Below are 14258 nucleotides of genomic sequence, written 5' to 3'. Positions count from 1 at the left end.
AGGATCTTTTTTAAAAAGTTAAAGGCTTTTTCAAAAAGAATCCTACAGTATTCTGCTTTAACAGCAACAACCTCAGCCCCTGAGCTCCTCAAACCCCCATGGTTAGCATTCTAAAGTCTCTCACACAGTAAGGCCTATCAGAGGCCTATCAAGAGGCTTATAAGGGTTGTTGGAGGAAACAAAGAACCACCAGGGAGAAAGCCCAGTGTGAAGCTGCAAAGTTTTTTTTTTTAAGTACATACATGAATACACATCACACAACCACCTCTTAATTATTTTCAGGTAAGAAAATGGCAACCCCCTGCTCCTCTCTCTTAAAGAATTATGGAGGAAAGTGAATCCCTTTCACTTCTCCCACAACACGTCCCTGGACCTATTTGTCTGCAATTTGACTTAACCCACCACTCTGCCTGTAAACTTAATCTACTTTGGCCACAAGAGCAGAGGGAGTTATACTTTTCCCAATTCCCCATTACAGTCATACATCGGTTTACAACCGCCTCGGTTTACAAACACCGCGGACCCATCTGGAGCTGATTAATTCACTTTCCATTACTTTCAATGGGAAAGTTCGCTTCAGGTTAAGTACACTTCAGTTTAAGTACAGACTTCCAGAACCAATTACACTCATACTTCGGGTGAAGTACACTTCAGGTTGAGTACTCCACGGACCTGTCTGGAACGGATTAATCCACTTTCCATTACTTTCAATGGGAAAGTTCGCTTCAGGTTAAGTACGCTTCAGGTTAAGTACGGACTTCTGGAACCAATTACACTCATACCTCGGGTTAAGTACGCTTTAAGTTGAGTACTCCGTGGACCCGTCTGGAACGGATTAGTCCACTTTCCATTACTTTCAATGGGAAAGTTCACTTCAGGTTAAGTACGCTTCAGGTTTAGTACAGACTTCTGGAACCAACTGTGGTTGTAAACCGAGGTACCACTGTATTGTGAAAGGGGACACACAGAGCTCTGTCTTACATAGAGCAGCTCAGAATCTTCAACACACATCGAAGCAGAGAGAGCACCTTTCTTGCCATGGATGCCCGTGCACACCCTTGCAAAAACATATTTAATGTCATGTTCAGTCTGGTTCTGAGACTGAAAACAAATCATTGCAGTAGGAGCCCATAGTATGCCAGTATGGAGTTTGTTTGTCCATCGTGTCTTCTCCATCTTTTTTCCCTTCTGAAATTAAGCAAATAAGTCAATATAAGCCCTCCAGATGTCCAAATAGGTATGCACATGAAATTGGCATTTATTGGAAAAATATGTTCAAATGTATAAACAGAGCTTGAACCAGGATGCCAATAATTTAAATCTCTCCTCTGGCATGAATTCACCAGGTGACCTTAGGAAAACTGCTCTCTCTTTCAACAATAATTCCCTTCTTCTTCCACGTTATGGGTATAAAAAAAGCCAAAGGACATGCAAACCTATGTATAACTTTTCTCAATTATTGCCCCCCCGAAACAAAAAGCTGTTGTAAAAGGTAAAGGGACCCCTGACCATTAAGTCCAGTAGCAGACGACTCTGGGGTTGCGGCGCTCATCTCGCTTTATTGGCCGAGGGAGCCAGCGTACAGCTTCCTGGTCATGTGACCAGGGACCGAGCAACGGAAGCTCACCCCATCGTGGGGATTCGAACCGCCAACCTTCTGATTGGCAAACCCTAGGCTCAGTGGTTTAGACCACAGCGCCTTTTCTCAATTATTTCCCCCTGAAACAAAAAGCTGTTGTAGCCATCTGTAATCTTGGGGAAGTGAAGCATGGGGAAGGATGCTCAACCTTATCATCTTGGGCAATGTTCCCCTTTAAATTGCACTCCAGACCCTAAACTACTTTCAACTGCCTGCAGCTCAACCTTAATACTGACATATACCTTACAAGACTGTTATACAGATTTCTGTAATGGTGTGTGTGTGTGTGTGTGTGTGTGTGTGTGTGTGTGTGTGTGTGTGATATGCTCTGAACATGCAGTAAATACTATACACATGATTCATATTATTGTTTTGTACATGACAGAGCCCTTCCTGGAACTAGCATTAATGAGATGCATTAATAAAAACAGCACTTTCACCATATATATGAGATGAGATCAGCATTCTTTAGTTAGAATGATGCTGCTCTGGAAAAAAAATATTAAATGAAAGATATGAAGAACAGGAGTGAATGGGTATAATGCAGTCAAAACAAATGAAATAATGACTTAGAGCAGGCATCCCCAAACTTCGGCCCTCCAGATGTTTTGGACTACAATTCCCATCTTCCCCGACCACTGGTCCTGTTAGCTAGGGATCATGGGAGTTGTAGGCCAAAACATCTGGAGGGCCACAGTTTGGGGATGCCTGACTTAGAGTTATGATAGAGGAAGAGGCCCAGCTGACAGAAACCACGCTTGTAATAATTCTAAATGAAATCAGTTGATTGTAAAAACAGTTTACTAGCATAAAAAACAGGAGGGATGAGTGATGCATCTGTCTGCTTTTTTATTATTAGTTACTCCATGTTTAAATTTAGGACATTGTCCCTTGAAGCACATAGGGTGAGGGAGACAAGTATGCCAGCCCTCCCAGATAACAGCACTTGTCACCCAAATAATGGTAAAAGGTCACAAACAGGACCCCTGCGAGCCTCTTCTATTACTGTTGTGTGCAGGTTTTCTTGAACTTCGCCGGGACACAATATCCTGGGATGTTGATGTTAAAAACCTGGAAGTCTCCAGAAAATTGCCACATCTGGAAGATACCCGAGTGTATCTCTTTAAACAAGTGCTTTGATGTAGGAAGTTGGATGATACAGGGGATAATGCCTGAACAAACTGAACTTAAGTTTTCTTTCCCTGACTCCTAAACTGCATGGATCATTAAAATGTCAGGATAAGTGTAATCTGATAGCACTACTAATTTGCTAGTCCAAACACAAAGCATTACATGATGCTGCATTAATAAAGAAGACAAACAAACAGCAACAATGATTTTTGCTAATGACTCGTCAGGTTCAAGATAATTGGAACAATGTAGGCTTCAAGATAGGGGAAGAAAAGCAATGAATAGACATCCTAAAATGAGAATTGTGTAGTGGCAATCATTTTTCATAATGACAGGTTAGCAGGCTATAACAACAAAGAGTGCAGTAGAGAGAGTGGATGCTGACTTTAGTTTCATTAATTAGGGATGAATTAAAGGAGGGATGGATGTTGTCCTGTTGTGGCTGGACAACAATCCCCATATTTCCCATGACCATTGGCCATGCTTGCTGGGGCTGATGGGATTTCCAGTTGAACAACATATTGTGGGCCATAGGTTCCTCATCCCTGTTCTAAGATTAAAGAGACATTCATTGCATCCTATTCCAAATGCATTTTTTCAGGGCCAAGACTGTGTTCAAATTACTTTATCATTCTTAGACCATATGGCTGCCTTCTCTTCATCTAAATCAGATTGTTTGGGCTGAATCTTAGCAGGCTTTTCTACCAATGGTTCCACTGTTATTTGGACAGATGGCCGATCATTTCCTGTTTTGAATTCAACAGGATTATATTTTGCTTTTGTTGGGATAAACATTTGAAACTACTATAGTTAAGTACCTCCTCTAGTCTCTCATGATTCTGGCTCAAGAAAAATCTGGGCACTGAGTTTTTCTGCCTCCGTAAGATAAATTGCTTAACGGCACATTTTTCTGAACCACAACTCATCTAGGCAATGCTTTGCGTTGTTCATTAGATGGTAATTTCTCCCTTCAGTATTTTAATCTACATTTGTTGGATTCCAGCTTTTACTTACCCCGTCTGTCAGAAGCTGTCCCAGTTTAGGCTATGACAGCATCTGTTTCTTCATGCAATGATCTTTCTTCAGAGCTGATTAGCACCTGTTTTGCTGATGGATCTCCTTGCCAGCTTTAATAGCCTTGCTAATTCCTCTAAGGTAACACGTGCCTTTGAACACATTGATTTAGATTGACATGATAATGACTTTAATCTGCCGATAATTTAATAATGCACTAGACATGTCTGTGTCCTGGGTGATTGTGTTTGTCAATTGGTCATGTCATTTAGCAGCAGTGTGTTAACTGGGAAGAGAAACCAGCAATTCTGCAAGAGCAATGTATTTTAGGCAACAGCACATAATTCTTATTCATCTGAGCTTGCTCATCAATTTCCATTTTCCCTCTGTTAAATTGCCTACATCAAAAAATTACTAATCTCTGTAGACGGAAGGAGACTGTGGTATCTAACTTTCTCTTCAGTTGAAGGGGGGAGGGGGGACTTCTACATACCAAGGATGAAATGTATGATGCAAATATTCCCCAAACAGGCAAGAGTAGTTTACAAAAGGCAAAAACTCACAAGGGTGGGCAGAGCCAAATCTTTCAGTTTTGCAAAGTTTTGGTGTTCACCAGATTGCACTTCATCTCCAAGTTTTCCTTTGGGTTCCTGAAGATTTTCTAGGTCAGTCTTCTTCAACCTTAGTATCCAGATGTTGTTGAACTACAATTCTCATCATTTGACCACTAGCTAAACTGATTGGGAATGATTGGCATTGCAGTCCGACAGTATCTTGGAATCCAAGGCTGAAGAACTCAACTCTAGGAAAGGGATAGGGGAACATGTCACTTTTCAGAGGTTGTTGGACTCCAACTCGCATCAGCCAAATCCAAAAATGCACATTCACTCAGAAGTAAATTGTACTGAGTTCAACAGGATCTATTCCCAAGTAACCTGTGTAAGGACTACAGACCTAGTCACATTTTCTCAGTATTTATGATCACAAGTTGTGTTTGTTTTATGCTTTGTTGGATTTTATTGCTGCATTGTTCCTGGGTTGGTTTTATTGCTGAATTGCCTTTGTTGTGTTTTTAGTTTTGTTTGTCCTTTTGTATGTCACCTAGAGAATAGTTTTTATTATAGGGCTCATAAATGGAAATAATAAATGTGTCCCCCCCCTTTCTATAATTTTCCACTTCTTTTGTATCTCCATCTGTTACAGATACCAGGATTTAAACTGCAGTAGGTGCCAGCTCTATGTAGCAAACAAATACTGTATATGAAAGGTTCATTGTACATTGAAGTATCTTAGTCATAAATACCATTCTGGTGTGCAGTTACTATTATCTTCCAGTATAAAGATTGTCCATAGATTTGTCTTTGGTAAACTTGACAGTGTTCTGCTTGAGGATAACAACAATTGTGTAATTTACTTACTGTTGCAGACTTTCACACTCAAACATTGGAAGGATTGCTGGAAGTCATCTGTACTATTGATTCACTCAGCACAGGAATACAGTAAGGAATAGCAAACCAAGTGGTAAAAAAATCATTTGCCTTGAATTCGTTTCTGTATATTTCCATGATTTTGGAAGTGGCAAAACAGAAAATCCTGTTTTTGAAAAGGGGTGGCTTTGTTTAGTTTTGTCTTTTGGTATCACATGACAGTTTGGAAGATTAAACATTTTGAGAAATGAGTGCTTATTGATTAAGGGGCTGGAATCAGTGTGAAGCTGCTTGAATGAAATTCCAGAGCCTGATAAGAGCAAATAGGACTATATCTCTTCACACAAGGAAGGCAGTTTGAACCGCAACATTAGTCTTGATTTGGTCCCTCTGGCATCATGATTAAGTAAAGATTTTAATATTTTCAGTGTTCCATGCACGTTAATCGGTTTGCAAAGTTTATGCAATCATTCATTTTAACAGCTCTGTCTTGCCAGTCTCCAAAGTGAGTGTCACCAAGGCAACATGCAAGATGGACTGTGCCAGCAGTTTGTCAAGAGGGGTGGCAGGTCAGCATGCTGCAGGGCCTCTTGCAAATAACACGAGTTACCATTGCCACTTGGCGCTAATGTGGTCTCTTCAGAATCTACAGCATGGGAAATGTCTGCCCAGAAGAACAAAACTCCAGAAGCAGCAATGTCACTGTAGATATCCATCACTTATTATCACTATGCATGAAAGAGCGGTGAAAGAATGGGTATCGTCATGTAATTGCTGGTTTATCAGAACCTCGAGTGTTTTGTGATTCTCCAGTGATGGGTTTTTACAGATTCCAGCATTTGCATCCACACCAAGGAGAAAGAGGTAAGACACAGGACTGCAATTTTATCAGCATAAAGAGTGTTGCCTGTGGCTGACCACCATTCCCACTCTCACTCCTTCAGAAGGCAACAGAAAAGATCATCTTGAAAAATGCCCAGAAATCAATAAATTTATTGATTCAATAGACTCTTTGTAAGGGACAGCTAAGAAAGCATAATCTTGTTACATATGTTGGAAAGTTGGTTTCTTTCATTATGCATTTGGGCACCCCCTAAGCTATCAAAAGCAAATTTTGCAGGATGGTATTTGTCTATGCTTGGATACAGCTGGATGCCATTTTGAAACAAGATGGGCAGCCTGAACCTTCCAAAAATGAGCTCTGTGACTGCCTTGAAAAGATGCCTCATAGGAAATAAATTACTATGAAATTGTGGGTGAATACATGTATCCCTATGAAATAAATATCTGGTCTTATAATGGGCCTGGTTCACCAACATTGCCAAGCATATTTAAGATTGCCCCTTCATTTCAATCATTCTCGGAGTATAATTGTGTTACTTAAATGTCACATGGGTTAACATAATACACCAGGGATGTATTATTCTGAACATAATAGGACACATTATTTTAGAACAAGGGATGCCAACTCAGTGCCCATGAAGGCTTTCAATTAGAGTCTCAAGCCCTCCTAAAATATACTTCTCCCCTCTTTATTGCCTTTTTAAGTTAAAGAAAGTCTCCCACAGGAGACAGTGATAACCACCAACTTGGATGGGCTTTAGAAAAGATTAGACAAAGTCTATCCATGATGGCTATGCTCTGCAAACCATGTGGGGCAGGGGGAGAGTGCCCTTGTGCTTGGGTCCTGCTTGCAAGTTTCCCACAGGCATCTGGTTGTCCACTGTTAGAACAGAATGCTAGACTAGATAGGCAATTGGCCTGATCCAGCAGGCTCATCTTATGTTCTTTTGGTTAGGGGGCAAAATGTGCAGATACCTTCTAAGTGATTGCTGTGGCCACCTTGTATATTTTTCCTGGCACTAAGGAATGGTCCCTGTTGCTATTAAGCAGCAATATCTGTGTGTGTGAGAGAGAGTGTGTGTGTGCGCGCACACATGCGTGTGCGTATACACACACGTGCATGAATGTGCACATGTGTGTGTGTATAAAATCAATATTGTGTGATCCCCATATCTAGAACCAGCTGGATATAGCTGACTTCCCATAGTAAGGATAAGGGAGGGGCTCAGACTCTTTAATTTTGTGTTACGCCATACTTATCATGGCGGGCATTTTGCACTATGCCACACCGACATTTAGCAACTTTTTTTTGTGACTGGTGGCCCCAGCACTCTCTCAAAATTTGAAATGTGCCAACTGGTTCAAGAATGTTGGCAACTTCTGTTGCAGAATGATAATGTTTTTCATCTGGTAAGATTTGGTCTTCAGAGCTGGTCTTTGTTAAATAGTTGAATTAATTAAGAAATTGATGTATATTGAAAATCTTCAGTTTTTGACATAACTGGGACCCTTAACTGCCTGCTAAATTATCAGTCCTTTTTCAGACGGAACAGTGGTTGTCCCCCCCCCCCCCGTCCTTAATAATTAGCATTCAAGATCATTTATTACAGCTGCACAGTTAACACATTTAATGAAAGGCAGATGGATTGAGGCACATCAATTGTCACCTTCACAAGTCTTCACATTAAAATAATTCCTGTACATAGATCCAGTCTATCCTGGGTTCTCTCTCTCTCTCTCCCACCCCCCACCCTCAACTTCCAACTTTGTTGCCTTCCCCCACATTCAATTCCCCATTAATCTCAATGCATTTTCCTCCTTTCTTTCCCTGCTTCTCCCCACCAGCACTCTTTCTTAAATTCAGCAGCAGCACACAATATTTTCCCTTTTCTAGTGAAAACTCATTGAAGAGGACATCAGAGGGCTGTGCTGCATGACTGACTGCAACACACTGAACTGCCTGAAGCCAACTTCGTCACAAATTCCTGAAACAATGGAGAGAAGGAGCAAAGCAGGTAAGGGTTGACAACTGTCCCCTTCAGTGTTGAGACTTTCCTACGGTAGTACTTCAGCTAAACCCTCAAAGAGCCTCAAGGGGCTTTCCAAATATGTGATCAAAAACATGGGACCTGTTTCCACCTCTTCAGGGCCCAATACTGGGGCAGGATAAGTACTGTAAGCGGAAAAGATGGTGGCTGGGGCAATTATTGGCAGAGTACTTCTCCCAAGGACAGGAACTAGGACAAAAGTCCCAGAATCTCCAACAGGAAACAGACACTCTGTGCAGTAATTCCAACAATGTCAAAACCTTCTTTGATTCAAATGAAATTTTGTGCAGTTTCATACCAGAGATTCTGAGGCTTGTAGTCCCAGTCCCCATGTGAAAAGACAATGCCAGGGACTTGGTATCCACCACTGCCACCTCTCCTTCTGCCTCCTTTTGCCCCCCAAGGTATGTTTCTGGGAATGGGAGAGAGGTGGTGGAGGAAGGGCTTAACCCAAATTGAGATGAATGGAGCTTGCTTGCAGCAGACTGCTCTTTGCACCTTGAGTCTGCTCTTACACATTTGGGAATGGTGCTCACTATGTGAACAACCTTCTTTAAATTATTGTAACATCGCTGAATCGGATGTAGCAATGCAAACATTATTCTACCCTTACACCTGCTTGGCAGGTCTTCTTACATTATGCACAGTGTAGGAACTGCTGCAGTGCGGCTCCTTCCTAAGCCGCCAAGATAATGCAGGAAGATTGCTTCCAACACGAACCATACAAAGACTAGACCCATTGAAATTAGTAGACATAACTGATTTGGGTCCCATAATTTCAATGGGTCTGCTCTGTGTAGAGCTTAGTTGGATGTCACTCAGAAACCCTATGCCACCTGGGATGACCCCTAAGCATGCTTCTAAGCATTCTTTTTATGAGAAACCCTAGCATAGTCTGGAACAGCAGCAGGGACATCTTCAGGGCTGAGGTTTTCTTGCCATTTCTCGAGTGGTGCTACACTGGTTCCTGCCTAGGTAAAGGTAAAGGGACCCCTGACCATTAGGTCCAGTCGCGGATGGCTCTGGGGTTGCGGCGCTCTTCTCGCTTTACTGGCCGAGGGAGCCAGCGTACAGCTTCCGGGTCATGTGGCCAGCATGACTAAGCCGCTTCTGGCGAAGCAGAGCAGCACACAGAAATGCTGTTTACCTTCCCGCCGGAGCGGTACCTATTTATCTACTTGCACTTTGACGTGCTTTCAAACTGCTAGGTTGGCAGGAGCAGGGACCAAGCAATGGGAGCGCACTCCGCTGCGGGGATTCAAACCGCCAACCTCCCAATCGGCAAGCCCTAGGCTCTGTGGTTTAACCAACAGCACCACCCGTGTCCCTGGCTCCTGCCTAGGGACTGCAAATAGCTACTGAAATCATTCCCTGGGTCTTACGTTGTGCCTGCCTGCCTCACAACAATATGATTGCAATGGCATAGCAAACAAACACAGGTACAGGGCATAGCTGCCAAGTTTTCACTTTTCTCGCGAGGAAGCCTATTCAGCATAAGGGAAAATCCCTGTAAAAAAGGGATAACTTGGCAGCTATGGTACAGGGCTGAAGTGCTAATTACATAGGTCTGCAATGCAGCACATAGATTATAGCAGTCTGTGCTTACAAAATAGGTTAAGAATCAGACTTGAAAGTGCGTCTTTCATTCTTAGCTACTATTTCCCAATTCGAACCCATACGCTGGAACTCCTCTTTCCAACCCCCAACCCCCCTCAAACCTGAGTGACAAGCACAATAGCTTTCCTTTCTCTTATTGAATTCTCTAGCTCAAAATAACAAAGTAAAAGTTTTATCTAACCTGAACTAATGAACCATAAATCATTTAAAGCATGCAAACCTAGTTTTGAAAAAGGAAAATCAATAGCAACCCATTGAGTTTCCAAAGTAGATTTTTCTGCATGATGTCCTTTGGATCTCATTTCCACAATACAGAGTCCTTTGCAAAGAGAGAGGAGATGGGGGGTGGGGGTGGAAAGCCTACTTTCATCAACACGTTGAAAAGGAATCAAGATGAGCACTGAAATCTCAGAAAGGTAATAACAAAATGAGGGCTATATTTTCATACTATAGTCCCTGAAGGTGCTACGACACGTAGATGGATGAAAATATCAATCAAACCTTTGCACTGTCTGAGAAAATGAAGTTCAACCAGCTTGTACTGGGAGTGGTTGATGGGGGAGAGACCCAGTGCTACAACCTACACACAATTAGAAAGGAGAGAGGTGCTTCACCTTTTTAAGGGAGCGCCTCCTCCTTTGGTCCTTTAATCAAAAGGGCTGAACCCCACCCCATCCATCCATTCCAAAATCCAGCTGTGAAAGATTAACCTGTTCATGACCTGGCTATGGATTTTGTAGGCTGAGGCCGATCTTGCTTGGCTCTCTCCAAAAAGGATGCTAGGGTAATGGCTGCTCCTCTGTGATATACCATAGGCTGAATTACTTGGTACTAGAAGGTGAGGTATCCTATGAGGAGAATGAGATCTTGCACTAATGGGTTACTGAGCCCAATTTAAGGTGCTGATATTAACTGTATACAAAGCCCTGAAATACCTGGGACCTAGGGATCTACATATATCAGCCTGCCCATCTGAGATGGGTGGAGGGTCCTCCCCATTGTCCCACCAAGCAGCTGTTACTTACTGCACAGGGAATACAGGCTCGCCTAAGACCTTCTTGTATTTCAATTGTGGAACTCCCTTGCCCTGGACTACATCTTTGATGAGTTCCCACCACCAACTTAAAGCACATTTCTTCATCCAGGCTTGATTAAGTCTGTTCTGGATCTCAGGATCGTTTTGTACTTTAGTATTGTCCTTGTTTAATCTGTGTTGTTTTTAATAGGGTTTTATTGATTTAAAATTTAAATGTGTGTTGTATTATTGACCATTTTAAACTGCTTTGTGGCTACACAGTGGTGAAAAGCAGTCTACAAATGATGCAAATAGATCTATAGCGATACCCTACAAACTATAAAAAAAAATTCCTTCCAGTAGCACCTTAGAGACCAACTAAGTTTGTCATTGGTATGAGCTTTCGTGTGCATGCACACTTCTTCAGATACACACGAAAGCTCATACCAATGACAAACTTAGTTGGTCTCTAAGGTGCTACTGGAAGGAATTTTTTTATTTTGTTTGGACTACGTCAGACCAACACGGCTACCTACCTGCAACCCTACAAACTGTGTGTTGTCAATTTATGGGCACTCATTATGCATGAGATCAATCCATACAGTTGTAATCCCTTCCTCTCAATACTTGGAGTCACGAACATATGCCCCTATTACAATAAAACAACAAAATGCTTACAAAATACTTTAGAGATCAATCACTTAAGATCTCACAAGTTCTCTTGAAATTCTCCTAAATGCTTTAGCAAAACATCTTTAGCTTCATTGTCTGCTAAGGAGCTTGAACCACGAATCATGATCTGTCTAACAAATACCAGGAAGAGGTCACGGATCATATACACAGAAGTAAGCCCTATGAGAATAGCTACACTTATGTTAATTAATCTATTTCCTCCATATATAATTATCATGCAAACGGTATTACCTTGCTCAAGGCTTTTTGTAGTATATAAACATCTAGTTGATACAGATGAAGCTTCCTACAGCATAACAATCACTCATGAGGAAATTGCATCCAATAAAACAGACACTTTAAAACAGTAAACCTCCAGGGAGCTAACACTTAATGGGCCATGTGAAGTGAGGAGTGTACCCAAAATTGATGGGGATATTTGTGAGCCATTTAATTTATGAGCAATTTGGTTAATCAATAAACAGTTATATGTGTACAATCAATCGTAAGAGTGTGTTTTTTTGTAAACAAGGTCAGCCCTAGTACATTTCTGCTTTTGCCTTTCTTAATTGCCCTTTAAACAATAACATTTAAACAAAAATCAAATCTACTTTCCCAACTGTTCAGTACTGATAAGCAATAAAAAAGTAATAGAACAGATAGCATTAAGCACTCCAAAAAATGCATTAGATGCTGATGGACTGTGTGCTAATTGAAAAGTGGCATTATAAGTTCCAGTCCACATGACTGCACAATTTTGGAACATGGTGGCTATCATCACATTTTAAAGGACATTTGCATAAGGAAATAGGCACCATAATGGGGCAAATTTGCTTATAACATCCTTCTGCCCAGAAAATAAAGCCATCACTTAACTTAATTGATAATAATAGTGGTTTTATGAGCATGGCTAATGACAAATGCATGTGATTTGTAGGAGAGTTTTTGGGTTGTTATATTAAAGAGATAATGTGCACAATCGCATCTTTTTACTCATCTCACTGTTCAGTTACAATGTTAATATTTCACCAAAGAAAGTTCACAATGGGTTTTACAAATAATATACAGTAACAGAATATTATCAAACAGTGGTGTCATATCATTGTCAGCCATCTGTCCCCATCAGCTGACTGAATGCTGTTTTTGCTTCCAGACCAGGACCACTTCTTCAGATACATAGAAACAGAAGTCACCAGACCCTTATATATAGTGGGAGGGTGGGGAGGGGTATTACTCAGAAGGGTGGTGGGAATGGGTGATTGGCTGATAGGTGTGGTAAACCTCTTGAGGGCTGTTAACAACTGCAATTGGTCTTACAGGAAAAAGCAAGGGGTGAAATGGCTAAATATAGCTTTATCATGTTTAATGAGATAAGAATCCAATGTCCCTATTCAGACCAGGTCTCTCCATGGATTTAAGTTTGGTAATAAGTTGCAATTCAGCAACTTCTCTTTTCAATTGCAGTATCTGAAGAAATGTGCATGCACACGAAAGCTCATACCAATGACAAACTTAGTCGGTCTCTAAGGTGCTACCTTTTCTAATTTACTGTATTTTTATTTAAAATAAAAGCTTGTTTCCCCATCTTCCCTAGGATGACATACGTATCCTTCTTTAGAACAAGTTCATCTGAAATTGTCAAAAGCAAGTTGTCACAGAACCTGGGAGCCAGGCTGAGATTAAAATTCACAGAATTGCTTTCTTGGAAAATGTATGTTTGTGGAACTAAGCAACACTTAAAATTTTACAGTCTGAATCCCAGCCTAAGCAAAGCTGTCACCTTTCACTTTATGGCTACCATCAAACTACTACATTTCTTTCTTTCTTTGATTTAACAGCCGCTTTTCAGAAAGCCCCCCAAGTGACAATGCATGCAAAATATTTTGCAAAAAAGAAAAAGAAAAAAAAACCTTCCACACTCAATAAAACAATAATAACAATAAAAAACCGAACAGCAACAAAGCAAAGCAAGCCACACACACACGCGCGCGCCAGTTTCCTAACTGGTTAAGTGGCAGATTACTCCAAACTGAAGGCCTGTCTAAATAATGCAGCCTCCCCAACCTGTTTCAGACCACAGCCCCCATCAGTTCCAGCCAGCATGGCCAATGGTCAGGGATGATGGGAGGGAGTGCCATGAGAGCACCAAGGGGGTTAGAGTAGAACCAGGGAACTACCCTGTTTCTCCTATTTTAAGACGTAGTCATAAAGGTATAAACCTCCCCAGGTGACCTTGGACCAATCACCATCTCTCGGCCACCCCAACTTCACAAAGTTGCTCTTAAAATGGAGGTGAGAGGAACAGGTCCTTGGATGAAAGCTGGGACAACAACAACAGAGTAAGGCTCTAATTACCTTGCTAGCTTGCCCAACGGGGTGGGATTTTGCCCCATGCGTGGCAGCAGTGGCTTCCTTGCATTTGCTTCCTTTTTTTATCTCGAAAGTATCATGCAGTCTTTGAGTTATCAAAGAAGTCTCATTTTTGAGAAGTTTTCCATGTATATGGTTTTTCTTGCTGCTGAGAGCTATGTTGCAGCTTCTTCCAGGAAAGAGCACAGAGAAGAGAGGGAGGAAGCAAAGGCTGCTGGGAACCTGCCAAGCTCCACCCACTGGAATCTTGAGCTCAGGGCCTTTCATGAGCACAGGTGTCATGCGGTAACTGTACAATAAAACACCTCCTAGGAAGGCAGCATGGCAGTATAAGCAGGGGCATAAGCCAGCAGAGCCAGAAGCAGCTTTTAAACTGAATAGTAACCAAAATAGCCCTTCTCCTTTGCCAGTTTTCCAAATGCAGGAGGTGCATTTGAGGGATTTCATTCCAGCCCAACTTCTAGACAATAGTAGAAAACTGA

The 14258-nt window shown here is 41.6% G+C and overlaps 1 long non-coding RNA gene across 1 annotated transcript in view; it reads right to left on the bottom strand.

Moving 5' to 3' along the window:
• The window catches only part of LOC118092245 (uncharacterized), a 167844-nt gene extending 153895 nt beyond the window's left edge, over positions 1 to 13949 (bottom strand). Inside the window, exon 1 of the long non-coding RNA XR_009558229.1 lies at positions 13762 to 13949. This is a non-coding gene — a long non-coding RNA (uncharacterized LOC118092245). The remainder of the gene's footprint in view (positions 1 to 13761) is intronic.
• Positions 13950 to 14258: the final 309 nt, after the last annotated feature.

This window comes from Zootoca vivipara, chromosome 1 (genome assembly GCF_963506605.1).
Source record: "Zootoca vivipara chromosome 1, rZooViv1.1, whole genome shotgun sequence".
Lineage (NCBI taxonomy): Eukaryota > Metazoa > Chordata > Lepidosauria > Squamata > Lacertidae > Zootoca > Zootoca vivipara.
Note: the sequence above shows the minus strand (reverse complement) of the source record. Positions and strands in the feature narration are given on the sequence as shown.